This window comes from Ischnura elegans, chromosome X (assembly GCF_921293095.1).
Source record: "Ischnura elegans chromosome X, ioIscEleg1.1, whole genome shotgun sequence".
NCBI classification, from domain to species: Eukaryota; Metazoa; Arthropoda; class Insecta; order Odonata; family Coenagrionidae; genus Ischnura; species Ischnura elegans.
In genome coordinates this window covers 108,867,694-108,888,746 of record NC_060259.1, presented here as the reverse complement: position 1 = coordinate 108,888,746, position 21,053 = coordinate 108,867,694, and the positions used below count along the sequence as shown (strand labels likewise).

The following is a 21,053-nucleotide window of genomic DNA, read 5'->3' as shown; positions in this document are numbered from 1 at the left end:
TTACATTATCTGCCAGAAGCAGTTTGCTGAGATTGAATGGTCAAATCAATAATTTTAATTACTCCCTAATTTAATAGCTGTAATACGGTTTAGTAAAACTCGAAATCAACAGTAATTAATATAGTTATACCGTTGATTGCGCCGACACCGGAAAGGATCCCTCCGCTGAAACGCATCCGCTTGGAAAATGGCCGAACATGGCACGTCCTGACTTCGAAGATACCAACACAGCGTTGTTATCCTCGTACCTGTTCTTGTTATAGTTTATTCAACTGCATATTCTATCACCGGTTTAAGGTAAGTACTATATTATGGTTTATCCTTGCCAATGTTTGTGGGTTTATCGTCATATTGTTTTCGCGTGTGCGCTATACTTCTCATGCCCGAAAGACTTGGATATTGGCGTTAAATGCTTAGAGAATTTGGTTCTCGTATGATTAATATTTGCATATATTTTCATTTTTTTACATATTCTCTTCGTAGTGGAAAATATTCGTTGTATGATGTGCTTAAGTATTTATCTCGAATAACTTAGTTTGTGTGTATTGATATTTTCACTAAGAATGGCCATTATCCTTTCCACCTTACTATTAGTTACTCGGTTGATTGTTAAGTTCCGTTGAATTCCCGTCAATGAGCAATGTGAACATCAGCTTTATTTTTCAGACATTAAAAGCAATTAAAATACATTTGCGTAATACCCGGCAAGCCACCATGTTGTGTCGTGGGGGTGAATTATTACCGACTATGCACTACATATCATGCATGTATGGAATTTGGAGTAGGGTAGTAGTCAAAACTTCACCATCTCGAAAGAAAAAAGTAGTAAGCTGGGGTTCACAATATATTTTTAGTCATCACTGAAACTGTTGACTTGGAATTTTTTGAGAGATTAGATAAAAACTCTACCAGCGACATCCACGATTCCCATTTCAATTCATTTAAAAGGCTTGTTACGATATTATAGTCATATCGCCGAAATCTCGCCGTTCTTCGCAGTACACGTTCTTGTTCATTATTTATGCAGGTTTAGTGGGAATCTCATGTACTGCTAGCGTATCCCGAATTAGGTCTGACAATAAAGAACTAGCCGATTTCTCGCTTTGTCACTCTGGATTGCATGAATATGAACGTATAATTCTTGTGTATAAATAATTATCTCGTTTAGTGCTCGTGCGCCTAAGGGCTCATATGCCATGTGTGGACAGTGAAGTTATATTATGGACTTCAATAATTACCCAGATAACACGGCATTTGTATTACATCAATAATACACAAAAAATACGTGCCCAAATACATATGTATAAGATGGAATACGATCGTATTACATCGGTATATTTCACGTAGAAGTGGTTCAAAAGTCCCTATGGATGTATGTATTCGTGCGTATTACAAATTGGAAATCTGAATACCCATACATGAATTATACATATGTATACAAAGGAATACAATCGTATTACGTCTGTATATTTCACGTAAAAGTGGCTCAAAAGTCCCTCAGGATGTATGTATACATGCGTATTACAAATTGGAAATCTGAATATCCTTACATGTAATATACATATGTATCTGCAGGCCCTCGTACACGAATTATACATATTGATTTTCTGACCCACATCCACTTAATATCAATATGGATCAAACGGATGAATAAATATAAGGAAACCAGAACATACAGATAATAAAACATTTATTCAAAGAGAAAAATAAAATAATACACACAAATAACAAGTGTGGCCATGAATATTGCTAACAAGCATTAAGGGCCAGCAAACAGTAGGTGAAACTTAGTTTAAAAAAATGGCACAAAGATAAATCAAGTACAAACAATGGTTTGAATTGGAAAATAGAAAAAAATGTTAGCACGGAACAAGCGTTGTAACCCATTGCACAAGAAGAAACCTGAATTCAGGAAACCAACTCTGCACAATTAACCAATTTCTGAAAGGAGAAAAGAAGAAGTCAAGTTTAAAAGTCATGCAAAAATATATCTTTTTGTAAGATCTGAATAGGAGCTCAAGGCCTTTCAATTTTTTTTTTCAATTCATATAGGCAGTCAGTATTCTGTGAAGTCTGTAATTTTAGTACTAATTCTGTATTCTGAATGCAAATGAAAGTTTGGCTTCTCTGCTAGATTCCAGACATAAGTTTTAAATTTTTTCATTTACCAATTATGTCGAGGTCCCAGCTAGCATAGATTTGACCTTGTCCTTTTAGAAATCATATATTTTGGGGATATGCTTTCATTTTACAAAATTAATAGCCTTTCTCTCAAGAAGAATGAGAAATATGAGAAAAGATCATATGACTACTTTTCAATATAAATTAACTATGAAAACGTGAATCCATTGGTATGCTTATTTATTACATGATACTAATATATTAGTACCATGCTTTAGTAGCGGATGACTCACACAGAAAAAATATAAACTTGTGATATCAAATTTTCAAACAAATAAATTTCATACATAATAGATAATTTCAGGCTTAACTTTAAGAAACCTCTCGATTATGGTTTAAAAAAAAATTCCCTCATACCTTACCTCGGTATTAACAATTCCACCTGGTCTTCTGGCTTTGCTTCGTCGTCTTTTCCGTAATCCATTCTCCTCTTGTCCAGGCCAAGCTATTTACATCGTCGCCTGCTGGGTATGCGCGAAAGAGCATGAAAAGAAAATTACAATTACCTAATTAATTTGGCCCGTACGCACCTTTTTCTTACATATAATGACAAACTTTCGCATGAAAATTACGTATTTATCTTGTGTTAATAATAATGACGAAATGCACCTTGATTGACTGCATTTCAAGATGAAAAAAATATTACATTTTGCTTTAAGGGAACCGATATTACACGACCAATACTTCTTGTTCGTTAAATAATTAGAAGTAGAGGGCAAAACCGCTCGGAACCTCGAGGAATCTATTAGTGACAAGGCTACGCTGATAAGTCTAAGGTCAAAGATGTTATGACTAAAGCATAGGATAACTAGGAATGCAAGAACTACAATACAGTAGGTTGTGGTAATAAACAGCGATAAAACAACTTACACGTGAACGAAAACATTCCTTTAAACAATTTTTTCTGCTCTTAATTAAGAGAAGAAAAAATGTAACTTCAGCCGCGAAGCACGGAATTACTATACGACGCATAATCTATTAATTTATACGTACAAGATTGACATTACTATGTTTTACCATATAACTTCAATGGACACCAGTCTCCTCGATACATAACTCAACAAAAAAGGAAAACAATAGCCAAACATAAACAAAATAATTACCTCTATTGGCGCAATGTGGTCAACACATTGCGCCAATAGTTGTATCCAAATATACTCAAATAACATAATTAATGTAGTCTATGTATGCGTACAATATAATAAAAGATAAATCATACCTTACCTTAATTATCCAGTGACAGGAAACTGTTGGAGCTGGCTTGCACGAATCGCAATAACGTGCGGGATTGAAGCACATTTCCAGCAAAACATAGCTTCGGTTTGAGCACACCATCCACACGCACCGGTTATCGAGGATTAAAACACTATGTCAATTCTTCCAATACGTATAATAATACAAACAAATATAAAATTAACTATACATCAGTAGCCGGAGTTCCTTCTACAGCACGTTCTTGACGTTCTCGTAGTCTCGAACGAAATGCCGAGCTAACTGTTAACGAGATTATCACTCCCACTCACTTCCCTAGCTTGTTGCGACAGAATTGAGAATTTAATTTTTTTGTTTAAACAGTTAATTTTAAATATCGTTTAAAAAATTAAACTTCGCTTTTACTTTTGCGCTGTGCAAGAACTATTTTTTGTATTTTTCATGTATTGTGAACCATTTTCCATGTGTATATTTCGCGGATGGAAACTGAATTTTACATATGTAATACGTCTGTATTTCGCGTGCATTTACAAATTAACATAAATATGGTCGCCATACTACCCTTGCTCACATCGATCAGTATATGAATTATTTTTAAGCTTCCTGGGTATAAATTCGAATGGATGAATGATCATTGAAATGAGGAAATCTGGCGTTTGCAGTGAACATATTATTTCTGCAAAAATGTTTCTGAACATTTCACTAGACGCCACGAAAATCCACCTCTCAAAAATTACAGGAAATATACATAATGTATATTCTGTGTAGTTTTGACCACATTTACATATGTATTTCCTCTGTATTCATACATATGTAAAAGTAACAAGTGTTACACGATATTTACATTTGTATTTTTGACCACATTTACATAAGTATTCAAATTTCAAAAATACAAATGTATTTATCGTGTAAACACGTACCACTTTTACATATGTATGAATACGAAGGAAATACATCCAATAATACATATGTATTACACATGTTATACATAACAAAAATACATATGTATGTGACCCATGAAAATACAATATAAATACATTATGTATATCCAAATGTGTGCTGTTGGGGTAGTTATCGTAGGAGTCCGTGTATGATTTTGGAGAAAATATTACAAATCAACAATATGGTTTTCTGTTATAATTACCCGATGTTCTATTTAATCCAGGCTTTCCTACCTTGCTTTCTTGATTACCTGGAATTTATGAAATCATAACATTTCTTTTTTATTTCATGATTGATAGGTGATGTGTATTAATTATCAGGAGATGGAACCTCTTTCGCTGTTTTTGCTGTAACGTAATATTCACTACCAGGATGATTCTTCTGTGACATTGTGCCAGACATGCAGTTTTGGCAGATAAAACTTAAAAGGAAATGTTATTTATGGATTTCTAGGCAGGTGTGCCTGTAGTTTCTGTGTTGACATTTGGGTGAGGATGTTTAACTAGGTAAGTTACCCACTGGACTATTAATTGTTCTTGAATCTAATGTTAATGCATGGAATCATGCCGATTTTTAATTTTAATTAATATGTGATGTGTAATAATTTGGATGGAATTAGTTGGTGCAACCTATTTGATTTATTTTGGTGGTTTGCAACATACACAATGAGTATGATTCTCCAGTTAAATTATGCCAGACATTTAGTTTAAGCAAAAGCAGCTAGAAAGGAACTCCTTTTATGGATTCCTTGGTGGATGTTTGATGAAAGAATCCATAACAAATCTTTTTATTTATTGATTAATAGGTGGCATATGATAATGTGAATGCTGCAAGGTGATGGGACCAATTTGGTTTCTTCTGCTGGTGGACAACATGCACTACCAGGATGATTCGCCAGTGACATTTTACCAGGCGTGCTTAAAGAGGCAGTGTGAAAGGAAATGTTATATATGGATTTTGTGGCAGATGTGCCAGTAGATTCTCAGTTTAAGTTTGGGTGAGGATATTAAACTTGCTAAGTTCACAGAAATATTATTTGTTATTGAATCTGATCTCCAATCATGGATTCATAACAATTTTATATTCTGATTAATACATCATATGTAAGTATAGTATCGGGTGATGGATCCTCTTTGTTTTGATGTTAAACTTGCTAAGATTTTCACTGGAAAATTATTTGCTCTTGAATCTGATCTTCATGCATGGAATCCTTACAATGTCGAAAAAAAAATCTTGATAAATAGGTGATGGATCCTCTTTGGCTTCTTTAATGAGACTGTGCCAGTCCTGAAAGATTGGCAGAAGGCACTGGGAAGGGAATTAGTGGATGGATTCCTTGGTGTATGTGCGTATATTTTTTCTGTTATGGTTTGGTTGAAGATATTGAACTCAGGATTATACATTATTCATTCTTAAATCCACTGTTAATGTTAGGAATCTTAACTTTTTTAGCATAACTAGGTGGATAATACTATTATTTTGCTTAATTTGTTGGTATGATATTGAAATTCAAATGTAGTGGTTCAGAGAGAGCTATTTTGTAATTTAACCGTTTTGTCTAGGTTTCTTGTTCGCTTGTGGCACGTGGCTAGTGATACATTATTTATTTGAGAGTCCCAATCATGCATGTTTTTCTAGAACAGTTTCCAGGCTTTGTGCCACATGACTTTTAGCAGCTACCATGTTACCATTTGGTGCACAAGGTTTATTGGATAGTGTACCCAGCTAGCACATTATAAGTCATTGAGATAAGGTGAAAGGAAGAAATTAGGAAGGCTCTCATCAAGTAAGTTTGTTATGGGTTTCTTATGGGCATGCTAAGGCCGACAATCATCCAGAGTAATGACAAAATGGATGCCAAACTTTCAGCAATTCCGTAGATGTTGTTTAGATTCCATCATTTTTGAGCATTCATTTAAGGGATTTATGTATAGGAATATTTTTTCCATTCTTGGAACTTCTATGAGTAAGTATAACATCTTACTGCTGTATTCATACTGGGTTATCAAGCCATAAATTAAAATTCATAAATGTTAAATTGTGTGGACCTTGAATAATTTCAGTTTTTCGTGCACATATCAAACAAGTTTTTCTACATAATAGGATTTTAAACTGGTAACTACACCATTCTCTCTCATCAGCTGCTGTGGTGTAGTGGCTAGAGTACAGAACGTCAGATACGTAGGTCTGTCATTCAGTTCTCCCTGATGTTTTTTTCTTTCTGCCACAAGTATAAAGTACTAGTATTGTGCTTTATATCTTCACTAGCCAGTCGCTTGCCGTTATTAATTTTTTTCTATTTACGGGTAAATCTGTTATCAGTTGTTAAGCCCTTATAAAAACTCACTTAATTTCACCAGTAGCCTTTTAATTCATGTCGGGATGAGCTGCATAGCATATGTAGTATGCTGTTCAGCCGCCTTTGGTGCTCCAACAGAAGTGACTTACTTGCCTGAGGACATTTGATAGCATTCCTTACCTATTCTTCCCTAGCATCTTACCCTTGCCTTAAATTAGCTTACCATCTTACCCTTAGCTTATGATAAGCTGCTTATCAATTCTTTCCGAAAGAAAACCATAAGAAACTGTTATCTCTCTTACTTTGTGCTATCTGGGTAGGTAATCGAAGGTTATTTCTGAATATAAGCAGTAAATGTGGGTTATTAAAATATTTTTTTTGGATCATTCCATGTGAAATCACCCAGGAAACTTTCAAAACGACACCCACCAACTCTGATTTTAATAAAATTTTGGTCTCTTCCTACTATCACCTATTTCATTACTCATGTAAATATTTCCTCTCACTATCATAGCTTACAAGATACGAAGGGTCGAAGTTTGAGATGTTTGCAGGGGCAGCTAATATTCCATTGTCTCTGAAAAGTTATCTTGCTGGTGGATTGTGTATTCACTCACATGAAGCTCTTTCATTACCCTCTTTTTGCTCCTAGAAATTGCTGCCATTGTTAAGAATTGCACCATTCCCTTATGGGTGCTTGATGAGTTAACTGATTCCTTGATTTTTGAAGCCTGTGTACACATCCATATCACAAACTTTGTGGAGTAATTCTTTTGGCAATTTTTGGTCATCCTTTTCAGAGGATAACCTTTCATTGAGAGCTATTTTAACTCTGCTTTTAAATTTACTGCATTTGTCTCTACTTTCCTTTTGACATAGGTTGATCTTCTGTGAGATGAAATGCCATGCAATTTTAAAGGTTTACTTTGTGAAACACCAGTTTAGGTGGACTCATTTCACTCTTTAAGAGTAAGTTTAATGATTGAAGCGTATTATTTGAGTAATTTTATCTAAATTAGTATTGTCATTTATCTTTTATCGTTCAGTAAGAGTCCTATGTATGGTTATACCATTTTTCTATGAACTAAGTACCTAAAAAATAGGTGGATTCCAGGAAAAGAGCATCATTTCAGTGTGTGCAAGCCATTGGGATCTTTTCCCCTCAGCTGCCGCAAGTTAAGTATTGTTCTTAACAAATAATACGAACTGGAGCCACATTCACCTTTACTCTGCATTTTTGTGGTAATTCTGAAAATATGAAGTAATGTTTTTATCTAAAAAAATCTGCTAAGTAACAAAATTTGACATTATTTTGGCTAAAGTAGCAATGCATGGGGAATGAAAAACATTATGTGGAAGCTTCCTACTTGAATAGACAAGGGGTCCAAATTTCATTCAAATTTATGTGGTTTTTGAGTTATGAATTTTTACCTTGTGCCCTGCACTCAGGAATTTGAATCCCACCACCGCCACTTCTGAGCAAACATCTCAATCTTCGGCCCCTCATGTCTTGCAAACTATGAGGGTAAGGGAGGAAATATTTTACATCATTCATTAAGTTGGTTGTAGTAGCTAGTGACAAAAATATTATAAAAATCCAAGTAGGTGGGTGCCATGACCTGGGTGAACTGACATGGAATGGCCCTTTTATGTGAGTCCTTTTAGCTCCAAAAATCTCAGCCTTTCCTTGTGCATCAAACTATTTTCAAAATGTATTAACCATATCTAGTGAGCATTGTATTATTATTTTGCTAGCCTGAGGGAGTACATGTTATACTGTCTCAAAACCACTATTAATATATTTTTATTGGAGTCATCGAGTTTCTTGATTCTGGTATTATGCTTCTACTTTTCAGGCCTTGATTCAGTCTCTTGATGTTCAGTTTACTTGTGAAATGCAATTGATATCCAATTGGGAGATACATTTGAAGCTTCACTTACATGATCTGACATTAATGGCAGTCAAATTGGAAGACAACTTTGCCAACGTCAAGGTTCAACTGCTTACTGGACTCAGGTGGACATGGGTTCACTCAGGTTCATTAATGTCATGTCTCTGTCTACTTTCATTAAACAATAGATAGGGGATATCCGTCCCATTGTATTTGTAAATAAACCAATATTTGAAAATATATAAATTTTTTGCCTTTTCCTATGCTAATTGTATGTTGTTATTTTTGTTTCTCAATTCTCATCAATGCTGAAAGCTGCCCTGTGTTACAAATTCCGTAAGTAATATGCTTATTTTTTAGGTGAGGTTGTAGTTTGCATGTGCCACGGTTTATAAGTGGTATGGTTACCAATTTTCTACGTATATTAATTCCAAAAGGGGGGCGGGGGTCGCTGTAACGCTAGTAGTACTTAAATATGCCACTAGATGGCGCAACCGGTTCACTATTCTCGTACCTAGTTTGCAAACTTATCGCTTGATGGCGCATCAATCGGAAATCGGAGACCGTCTCTTGAGTAGTGCGGACATTTCGTCATGGGTTCGTCATCGTATCGTCCGGCCGTCTCCTTGTTGTCTCCGGAGACGCTTACCGCTTCCGGGAGACGGTCTCTTTGGTTTCTGTAGAGAGTCTCTAAGGATTCGGGGGAGACAGTCTCCCGTGTGCTAGCTGGGGAGGGATACAGTTTTGGGGTAACATGTTTGTCTTCAAGAAACTTCAAATAATGATGTTTCCTTTTTCTGGTGTTAAGAAAAGCCATTTTAGCTTTCACAACACATTGATTCAGTTCAGGAAGTCCAATAGCCCACATATTTCCCACAAGATTGAGTTTGTGTGCCCAGCACTGGACATAGATGAGTGTAGATGACATTAGCATTTTTATAATGTCAGCACATTTTGTCATATATGGGGCAGAGTCTGTTGTAAATGAAAGTACATTTTGATAGTCCACACCATATTTTCCTCATGTCTCCACCAAGGCTGCTATTATGGATAAGCGTTGCAAAAAATAGCATACGCTATTCTGCGGGTCATTATAGCAACGACCCCGTATTATGAATGAAGCGTAGTAATAATTTTGTTCGGAATAGCAGCATGCTATTTCTTGCGCGAGCTATTTGGAAGCTCCGCCTCTTCCCGTATGAAAAACTTTCTGAACAGTTTGCATAACCAATGAGGGAGAAGATATTTTATATATTTTTCTGTATTTTACGGAATATTGACTTGAAATTATAAATAATTGCTTTATTTACATTTAAAAATTATATTAAACCTTGGAAGTATATAATACGCTTTGAAAATCTCATTTAAGAAATCAGCTGTTTGTTGTGGTTGTGATAATTTCCCAATAGCTTCAGACAGGTGGGTTAGGTCATAATTTCGTTGTTATAATGATGATTTATCGGACATAAATATTCAATGATTTACCTATATCCGATCGGTCCTTTACCGTGAGATATATGCTATGCGAAATAATCATTGAAAGCTAAATATGTTTGATTTTCTTCGTAAATGTGTTAGGCTTCGAAGTCTGTTTGTTGCATATCAGAATTAATATGTATCAACTTTTATTGTATTGCTCGTGGCGATATCGTTTTACTGTATGAACTAGAAGCTTTCGTTTCTAATGTTATCTATATATTATATGACTCCCTAATTTCAGTGTTCATTCTCTGTTTAGGAAATGAAGTAGGTGGCAACGTCACAGCTGTGCTTTATGTATTATGATGGAATAGTATCGATATTTCAGCTGCATATTTGGAAAAAGCAGAGGGAGGTGATGGTGAATTTGAGGATGGATGGAACAGCTGTGAAAAAGTGAATCTATCAATAGTGAATCGTGTGGAAAGTGCTGTTGTGTCAGTTATCATTGTTTTCGTATCAGCTGATTTTATTATGTGCTCACTGAAATTTTTGATAGACCCTGAACTGTGCCGATAAACTGAAACTTAATTGTGTGAATAACTTACTTGTCTATAGAGGAAACAATTTGTATTCAATTCCACATGATATATATTGCATGAATGATGTAGTGCATGGATATTCCATTAAACGTTTGTGGTGAATCATATTTGTTCGGAAACTTTATTGGTGTTCGGAGAAATCCTTTGTTTTCAAGCAAGTAATTCAAGTCGACTGCCCGTGTTTATAATTTAGTAAATTTTTAGTTTTAATTGTAGACGGCAGCGAATAGTGGGGAAAACAATTTCGACTCGTTGCATGTATTTGTATATACTGTCCAATTGAGGAAATGAACGGCTGATCAAAGTATATGGTATTATTATGGTAATATATGGTTTTCATTGAAAGCTATAACTATTAATATATTTGGCGAGTTAGTGTGATAACACAAGCTTGAAATTTTTCAAGAATCGACCTGATAGCCTACATTGAGGATATTTTTAGTAGCAAGTCAAGTGATGAAATAAAATTATGAATTGTAAATATGAATAAAACACGTAAAATTTGGGCTAATGGTAGTAATTCTTTGCATTAATTGTTATTGTTTTCGTACTGTCGATGAAGCAAGCTTGTGCTTCATATATTAAGCTCGAATGTTAATTCCTAACCAAATCACTTAACTAGTTAAATATTCATCACTTATGCTACTATTATTTAATTAAAATAAAGCTGATATCATTTTATTTTTGGCTATTATTCCATTTTTCAATGCTTGATTAGGTTACTTTAACCTCAGAAAAACAATTCGACATCGCAATGCGCACGTTTTCTGGTTGCAATACCGAATTGCTCGGCATCGAAGACCGCGTAATATTATAGCAAGCCTACCGGTTGCAATTCGCCGTTCATAATAGTAAATAGCAACGGGCCTATGCTATTCTGAGAATTACGTCTTCCGGTGTAGTAAAAACACGAATTGCAACCGTTCGTAATACCAAATAGCATAGGCGTTGCAATACGCTATATTATAGCAACATCGGTTGCAATAATGAAGAATAGCATAATGCTATTCCATCCATAATAGCAGTCCAAGACTCGAGAACACACTGTGGCGGTGGCACTCTGGAGCACTTTACAAGCAGCAACGAAATATAATAAGACTACAAATACACACTGACCCTTTCTGTTAGTGGTTTCATCACATAAAATCACTATCTTTCTCCCTTTAACTACTTCTTTAAGATTTAAATCTACTTAATATAAAAATCTATTTAAAGTAATTACTTCTTGCTCCTCTCAAATGTTTTTAAAATGAACATCCCTCAAAGTTTTAGAATGAGGAAGACTACCTGCCCCTGGAATATATTTTTCCATCCACTCTCTAACAGCTGGGTGATCAACTTTAAACAAAGGTATATTAGCTTTCACAAATGCCCTCACCGTGTCTTTTGTGAATTGTTCTTTTTCTTGCCTTGCCCGTTTGCTCGCATCCAATGTTTCAGAAATCGAAGTCTGCCGTTTTGATCCTCCCTCAGACATCACCCTCTCCTTATTTGCTTTATGAGAAGCTCTGACGTTGACATGTTTCTCACATGTGTCTTTCTGGCTCCAGTCCACAATGACATTGCAAAACTTGCACATCATATTTTTTTTGCTTTATCAAACACATAAAATCCTTCTTTCTCATACTCTCGCACTCTCTGAAACACAGTCACAACTTTAGGCATTATCAACCTCCAAGTATTTCTGAATATCCAATTAATCAGTCTTTCTGCCATTCGTTATTTCCACAATACGAATACCATGAAGTGGGTCCTCTCACCAGCTCCACGTCACTGTTTTCTGTCGATGTTCAACTAGTGATACAATTCAAAAATGCTCCAAATGCAATACAGCTACAATGTAGTTACCAACGTGACTTTGTGTTGATAAGTCTGGCGATTTTGAAAGCGAAAAACAGCGCGCGGCGGTAGACACCGGCATTAACAAGGGAGACGGCTTGCCCGCTACGCATTGGCAAAAAACTCTAACCTCACGGAGTACAGACAGAGAAAGAGACATAAATTGGTAAATGAAATCCTTTAAGGGACTTCTGAACATCACATTCCGACACTACGTTTATTGTCCACTGCCGCAAGAGAAAGTGCAAGGAACCCAGATAACACGGCATTTGTATTACATCTGTATTACATCAATAATACACAAAAAATACGTGACCAAATACATATGTATAAGATGGAATACGATCGTATTACATCGGTATATTTCACGTAGAAGTGGTTCAAAAGTCCCTATGGATGTATGTATTCGTGCGTATTACAAATTGGAAATCTGAATACCCATACATGAATTATACATATGTATACAATGGAATACAATCGTATTACGTCTGTATATTTCACGTAAAAGTGGCTCAAAAGTCCCTCAGGATGTATGTATACATGCGTATTACAAATTGGAAATCTGAATATCCTTACATGTAATATACATATGTATCTGCAGGCCCTCGTACACGAATTATACATATTGATTTTCTGACCCACATCCACTTGATATCAATATGGATCAAACGGATGAATAAATATAAGGAAACCAGAACATCCAGATAATAAAACATTTATTCAAAGAGAAAAATAAAATAATACACACAAATAACAAGTGTGGCCATGAATATTGCTAACAAGCATTAAGGGTCAGCAAACAGTAGGTGAAACTTCGTTTAAAAAATGGCACAAAGATAAATCAAGTACAAACAATGGTTTGAGTTGGAAAATAGAAAAAAATGTTAGCACGGAACAAGCGTTGTAACCCATTGCACAAGAAGAAATCTGAATTCAGGAAACCAACTCTGCACAATTAGCCACTTTCTGAAAGGAGAAAAGAAGAAGTCAAGTTTAAAAGTCATGCAAAAATATATCTTTTTGTAAGAACTGAATAGGAGCTCAAGGCCTTTCAATTTTTTTTTTCAATTCATATAGGCAGTCAGTATTCTGTGAAGTCTGTAATTTTAGTACTAATTCTGTATTCTGAATGCAAATGAAAGTTTGGCTTCTCTGCTAGATTCCAGACATAAGTTTTAAAATTTTTCATTTACCAATTATGTCGAGGTCCCAGCTAGCACAGATTTGACCTTGTCCTTTGAGAAATCAGATATTTTGGGGATATGCTTTCATTTTACAAAATTAATAGCCTTTCTCTTAAGAAGAATGAGAAATATGAGAAAAGATCATATGACTACTTTTAAATATAAATTAACTAGGAAAACGTGAATCCATTGGTATGCTTATTTAGTACATGATACTAATATATTAGTACCATGATTTAGTAGCGGATGACTCACACAGAAAAAATATAAACTTGTGATATCAAATTTTCAAACAAATAAATTTCATACATAACCGATAATTTTAGGCTTAACTTTAAGAAACCTCTCCATTATGGCTTTTAAAAATTTTTCCCTCAAAGCTTACCTCGGTATTAACAATTCCACCTGGTCTTCTGGCTTTGCTTCGTCGTCTTTTCCGTAATCCATTCTCCTCTTGTCCAGGCCAAGCTATTTACATCGTCGCCTGCTGGGTATGCGCGAAAGAGCATGAAAAGAAAATTATAATTAATTAATTTGGCCCGTATGCACCTTTTTCTTACATATAATGACAAACTTTCGCATGAAAGTTACGTATTTATCTTGTGTTAATAATAATGACGAAATGCACCTTGATTGACTGCATTTCAAGATGAAAGTAATATTACATTTTGCTTTAAGGGAACCGATATTACACGACCAATACTTCTTGTTCGTTAAATAATTAGAAGCAGAGGGCAAAACCGCTCGGAACCTCGAGGAATCTATTAGTGACAAGGCTACGCTGATAAGTCTACGGTCAAAGATGTTATGACTGAAGCATATATGCTATCCTATTGGATAACTAGGAATGCAAGAACTACAATACAGTAGGTTGTGGTAATAAACAGCGATAAAACAACTTACACGTGAACGACAACATTCCTTAAACAATTTTTTCTGCTCTTAACTAAGAGAAGAAAAAAAAAGTAACTTCAGCCGCGAAGCACGGAATTACTATACGATGCATAATCTATTAATTTATACGTACAAGATTGACATTACTATGTTTTACCATATAACTTCAATGGACACCAGTCTCCTCGATACATAACTCAACAAAAAAGGAAAACAATAGCCAAACATAAACAAAATAATTACCTCTATTGGCGCAATGTGGTCAACACATTGCGCCAATAGTTGTATCCAAATATACTCAAATAACATAATTAATGTAGTCTATGTAGGCGTACAATACAATAAAAGATAAATCATACCTTACCTTAATAATCCATTGACAGGAAACTGCTGGAGCTGGCTTGCACGAATCGCAATAACGTGTGGGATTGAAGCACATTTCCAGCAAAACATAGCTTCGGGTTGAGCACACCATCCACACGCACCGGTTATCGAGGATTTAAACACTATGTCAATTCTTCCAATAAGTATAATAATACAAACAAATATAAAATTAACCATACATCAGAAGCTAGTTAATAACGGATTTCCTTTTGTTTATTAGCTTAGATGCCGGAGTTCCTCCAACAGCACGTCCTCGTAGTCTCGAACGAAATGCCGAGGTTTACTGTCAACGAGATTATAACTGCATCACTCCCACGCTCCCACTCACTTCCCTAGCGACAGTGAGCCGCGGAATTGAGAATTTAATTTTTTGTCTAAACAGTTACATTAAAATATTGTTTAAAAAATTAAACTTCGCTTTTACTTTTGATCTGTGCAAGTACTATGTTTTGTATTTTTCATGTATTGTGAACCATTTTTCCATGTGTATATTTCGCGGATAGAAACTGAATTTTACATATGTAATACGTCTGTATTTCGCGTGCATTTACAAATTAACATAAATAGCCGCCATCTTTACTACCCTTGCTCACATCGACCAGTATATGATTTATTTTTAAGCTTTCTGGGCATAAATTCGAATGGATGAATGATCATTAAAATAAGGAAATCTGCCGTTTGCTGTGAACATATTATTCCTGGAAAAAAAGTTTATGAACATTTCGCAAGACGCCACGAAAATCTACCTCCCAAGTATTACATGAAATATACATAATGTATATTTTGTGTATTTTTTACCACATTTACATATGTATTTCCTCTGTATTCATACATATTTGTAAAAGTGGTACGTGTTACACGATAAATACATTTGTATTTTTGTGTATTTTTGACCACATTTACATAAGTATCCAAATTTCAAAAATACACAAAAAATACAAATGTATTTATCGTGTAACAAGTGCCACTTTTACATATGTATGAATACAAAGGAAATACATTCAATAATACATATGTACTACAGATGTAATACATAACAAAAATATATATGTATGTGACCCATGAAAATACAATATATATACATATGTATATCCAAATGTGTGTTGTTGGGGAAGCACTGCTTTTCCGATTAGTTTGCCGTGAGTTCGCTTCAGCTCAACTCGCGCTAACGAATTTTTAAAAAGCGTTATCTGGAATGTCGAATTGTCGAACTTAAATATTTTCGGGCTAGTGTTGGATCCCAATATGGTAAAAACTATAAATGTGTAATTATACGCATCAGGGATTTCCAGTGAACACTTTGTTCCTGTAAATATGCAGCATTATCCATTTCGCGGTAAACGGTAGAATAGATGGCTTGAAATGGCTTTTTTAAACATAGATAGGGACTTCGGAACATCACATTCCGACACTACGTTTATTGTTTACTGCCGCAGAAGAAAGTGCGAGGAAGCACTGCTTTTCCGATCAATTTGCCGTGAGTTCGCTTCAGCTCAATTTGCGCTGACGAATTTTTTACAAGCGTTTGGAATGGTGACATTTGTTGATGTTCTGATATTTAGGAACTCGTAATCAGCAAGTAATATAATATTATCACTTTATCGTTCCTCGAATTGTTCTACGTTTTTGAATTCATCTTTTCAGTACAGTGAGGGAATTTCTCTGAGTGCGAGATGAATTGTCCAGAGGTTTACCAGATACCAGGTCTCAGTTTAAAAAATGAAAATCTATGCTTCAAAATAATTAACGCGATCGATTTCCGGCATGTTGAAAACTACAAAACATCTTTTGTTGATGGGCATCTTTCATACACAGCATTCGACGAAATTTCGCGATAAAATACAATCATTTCGTGGCAGATTTCGCGAATTATTAATGATTTCGCGAAATAGTATGGATTTCGCGAAAACGAAATGCTTAATATTCCATTTCCCTGCACGGGGGGAAGGAGAGTTATCTCTCCCTTTGGGGAGTCGCGACCCCACGGGCCCGAGCCCACCGAGGAGACAAGCTCGTAAAAAAAGCCCGTCGCTCGCTCGGATAGTGTCCAGACAGCATGTGACTCTGCTGCTCTGAGTAGCCGTAACATCTGACGTCCAGAATCACCCACGTGTTTGCCGTGCGTGGAGACCCGTACGTGGGGGAGAAGGCGATCCTGGTGGGTGAGCTCTCCGGCACCCAGCTGGGCGTCGGATACCCGGTATGGGCCGGAGTTCAACACCCCACTTCGGCCCTGGATTCCCCGCAAAACGGGCGGCCGAGAAGAGCCCAGCTCGGCTCCTGGCGGCTGGGCGACTCCTTCCGTGCGTACGCCAGGACGGGTAAGTGCTGGAGATATGGGGGTCTCCGTAGGGCGGCTGAAGGCGTGTGTGTTCGGAGGGCCCCCGCGCTGGAGGTTCTAACCCGAAAGAGACCCCTTTCGAAGGTTCCTATGTCCCTTGGGTAGCCCTGGCGACCACACCGAATCTCGGTGTGGCGTCCCGAATGTGTGGCCCCGTGGTGGGTATGGAGCCCAGGGGATGAAGTATAACGTAGTATGGAGTCTGAAATTCTTCCTCCACCAAAGAGATCCCGCCCGGACACGGGCGGAGGAGAACACTTATTCGAAAGAGCAAAACGGTTTCTGTCATTGAAATGCTCCAAGGACGGCGAAAATTTGAAAAAGGCTCCTCCCTTCTTCATTAAAAAAGCATTTCAAGCCATCATTCCAGGAGAGCCAAACTCAGTAAAGAAACTTAGAGATGGTTCCCTATTAATTGAAACAGCCCATAACATACAAGCCGAAAAATTGTTAAAAGTAGAAAAGTTGCACGATATACCAATCAATGTCGAGATCCACCGTACTTTAAATACATCTAGGGGTGTGATCAGTCACTATGACCTACTATATGTCGAACCAGACGAAATTAAGAAGGAGATGGCTTCCCAGGGTGTCATTGATTGTCGACGACTTACAACAAAGCGTAACGGTGAAGTGATTAATACTACCTCGGTAATCCTCACGTTCGGTTTGGATAAAATCCCGAGCAAAGTGTACCTAGGCTATGAATCGGTACCTGTAAGACCTTTCTTTCCCAACCCGATGCGTTGCTTTCAATGCCAAAAATTCGGCCACATCGCACCGCGATGTGAGGGCAAGAACACCTGCCCGCGCTGTGGCAACGACAAGCATGACGGTGAGAAATGTACCTCGGAGCCTTTCTGTGTCAACTGCGAGGGCACGCATCCATCGTACTCCCGAGATTGCCCCGTCATGAAAGATGAAAGGAAGATAATGTAAATCAAGACCCTGGAAAGAATTCCCTATTCCGAGGCACGAATGAAATACCGATCACAGATGGCCCCAACATTCTCAATATCGTTTTCGCAAATAGTCGCAACCACCACTAAAAAAACTACATGTACCATCTCTACGCAGACTTATAATGATTTTCGCATTGAGAGCACGAAGATGCCCATACGAGAACCAAAAAAAACAGAAAAGCAAATTAATAAAGTCACAGACAGGAAAAGTCATTCTAAGGCGGTTTCCCTTAAGAAAAACCCAAAATCTACTTCTGAGGATGCTGGGAATAAGCGGGATTAAACACCCCCACCCACATCCTCTAAAGATGCACAATATGATGCAATGGAAGAAGAACTCTGTGTCTCGGACACAGAAGTGTTCCAGGCCAGCATAAAGCAGAGGAAACAGCGGTTAAAACGTTGATCCTCCGCTCACTGTGTACATACGTACATTTCCAGATTTTAACCTATTGTAAGTCGTCTTCGCCGACGATAAAGGGGTTCGGGGGAAACAAAGCAGCGAACAAGTCCAAATTCTCACACATAGCAACTTGCATTATTCAGCCCAAGCCGTACAACACTGTTTCGCTGCCAAACCCCAACTGCCTCTCCTAGCCGCCACCAGCCCCACGACCCTGGAGTCACCGAAAGAGATCATTTGTTAAGCGACTCTTCCGATGACAGCAGGAATGTGCTTAATGGCTGGGTCCCAAACGAAGTCCGTTCAAGGCGACCCTCGTCGGAGTCCCTCGTCGTCTCGCAGCTTATAATAATCTTAATGAAAGAGCGCTTACACTATTTATTTATTTATTTTAACAATTTAAACCATGTATTTTATTCTACAATGGAATATGAATGGTTTTTATAGGCACAAGGAGGAGCTGGTTGTTTTAATTAGAGACTATAACCCCGTCTGCATCTGCCTGCAAGAGACGCATTTTAAGCTGACAGACAAGACCCTTTTAAATTTTTTAGACTTGACGACACCAGTGGTCAGCAAGCCCAGGGTGGAGTGGCAATTGCTATTCGGGAGGCCCTATACACCTCACGAGTGCAATTGAACACTCCGCTGCAGGCAATTGCAGTGACAGTACACGCACCCGAGGCAATAACTCTCTGCAACGTATATCTGCCGGAAGGTGCACATGTGAGTCGAGTTAACTTAGAATCCCTCGTCCGCCAGCTACCTCGGCCCTATATTTTAATGGGTGACTTCAACGCACACGACACCCTATGGGGTAGCACAAGAACTCAGTGCAATCAAAGGGGACACATAGTTACAAATTTTATCAATGACCTTGTTTTTACTAAACACCGGTGAAAAAACTCGATTCAAAAGCTTCAATGGTACCTTCTCGTGTATCGACTTAAGTATTTCGACGGGTGGCCTAATGCGTAGGCTTGAGTGGTCCGTACATAAAGATTTATGCGGTAGCGATCACTACCCTATTTTAATTATTAAAGGTGGCGATTTTATCCACCGTTCAACTCAACCAAGCAGTTGGGTTATCCGCAAGGCCAATTGGTCTCTTTTTAAAAGAAAATTTTATTTTAACCACGACGACAATGTGAATGGTGTGGGGAACATAAAAGTACTCACATATAACATTCTAGAAGCCGCAAATTCCACCGCACCCCGTTCTAAATGCAAATCTCACAGGCCCTCAGTCCCTTGGTGGAACGAGGAGTGCGCAATAGCTATACAGGTGCGAAAGAGGGCACTCCAAATCTTTAGCAAATATCCTACGGCGACAAATCTCACCGCCTTCCGGCGCCTCAGAGCGAAAGCTCGGCAAGTGGTTAGGGAGGCCAAGAAAGCTTCATGGGAGGAGTTTGTGTGTTCTATAAACCACAGGACTCCCATATCCGACATCTGGAGGAAGATTAAAAGCATCTCTGGCTCTAACCACAACCTTGCAGTTTCATCCCTGAAGGAGACTGACCGAGTCCTGACGACACCTCCCGCAATAAGCGAGTGCTTCGGACGTCGACTTGCGGAGACGAGTTGTAACGGCAGCTACGACGAACCATTTAGGACACTGAAAGAACAGAATGAGACGATACCTCTTACCTTTAACCCGAGAGACTCTGGCGAGGTTTACAACCACCCCTTTTCTCTCTGGGAGTTGACCTCAGCCATCCTCGAATCCCGTGACGGCTCACCAGGAATAGATACGGTGCATAACGCTTTTCTAAGAAATCTTCCCAAAGAAGCACTCCCGCATATGCTGCGATCCCTTAACCAAATTTGGTCAGACGGTAGCTTTCCAGACCCTTGGAGGGAGTCCATAGTCGTACCCATCCTTAAACAAGGAAAAGACGGATCGGACCAAACAACTATAGACCGATATCTCTCACCAGCTGCGTATGGAAGGTGATGGAAAGTCGTCGTTTCGTTTGGTGGTTAGAGCGGCGGAACCTACTTTCGGATGTCCAGTGCGGCTTTCGACGGGGTAGGTCAACCTCCGACCATCTCGTCAGGACTGACAATTTCATTCAGGAAGCATTTCTCTTGCGGCAAAACGTAATTGGCGTGTTCTTCGACTTAGAGAAAGCGTATGACCGTGTTTGGCGGTACAAAATTCTGAAGACACTTGATAAATGGGGGTTTAAAGGAAATCTACCTATTTTCATTAAAAATGTTCTGTCTGCCCGAGTTTTTAAAGTAAGAATAGGTGAATATTTATCTACCTTATATCCACAAGAAAATGGAGTACCCCAGGGGTCCGTACTGAGCGTGACCCTATTTGCCATTGCGATAAACGATGTGGCCGAATGTATCCGCTCCCCAGTTATGGGCTCCTTGTTTGTTGATGACCTCGCTATTTTCTGCAGGTCATCAAAATTAACGAATGCCTCTAGGCTGATACAGCTGACTCTGAATAAGCTCTCCGTTTGGTCTCAGAGGAATGGATTCCGT

General features: G+C 37.7%; 1 long non-coding RNA gene across 1 annotated transcript; it reads left to right on the top strand.

Moving 5' to 3' along the window:
- The first annotated feature begins 187 nt into the window (after positions 1–187).
- LOC124171557 lies at positions 188–8,795 on the top strand. The gene is made up of 4 exons (XR_006867847.1): positions 188–297; positions 4,635–4,841; positions 5,141–5,332; positions 8,491–8,795. It is a non-coding gene; the product is annotated as an uncharacterized LOC124171557 (long non-coding RNA).
- Positions 8,796–21,053: the final 12,258 nt, after the last annotated feature.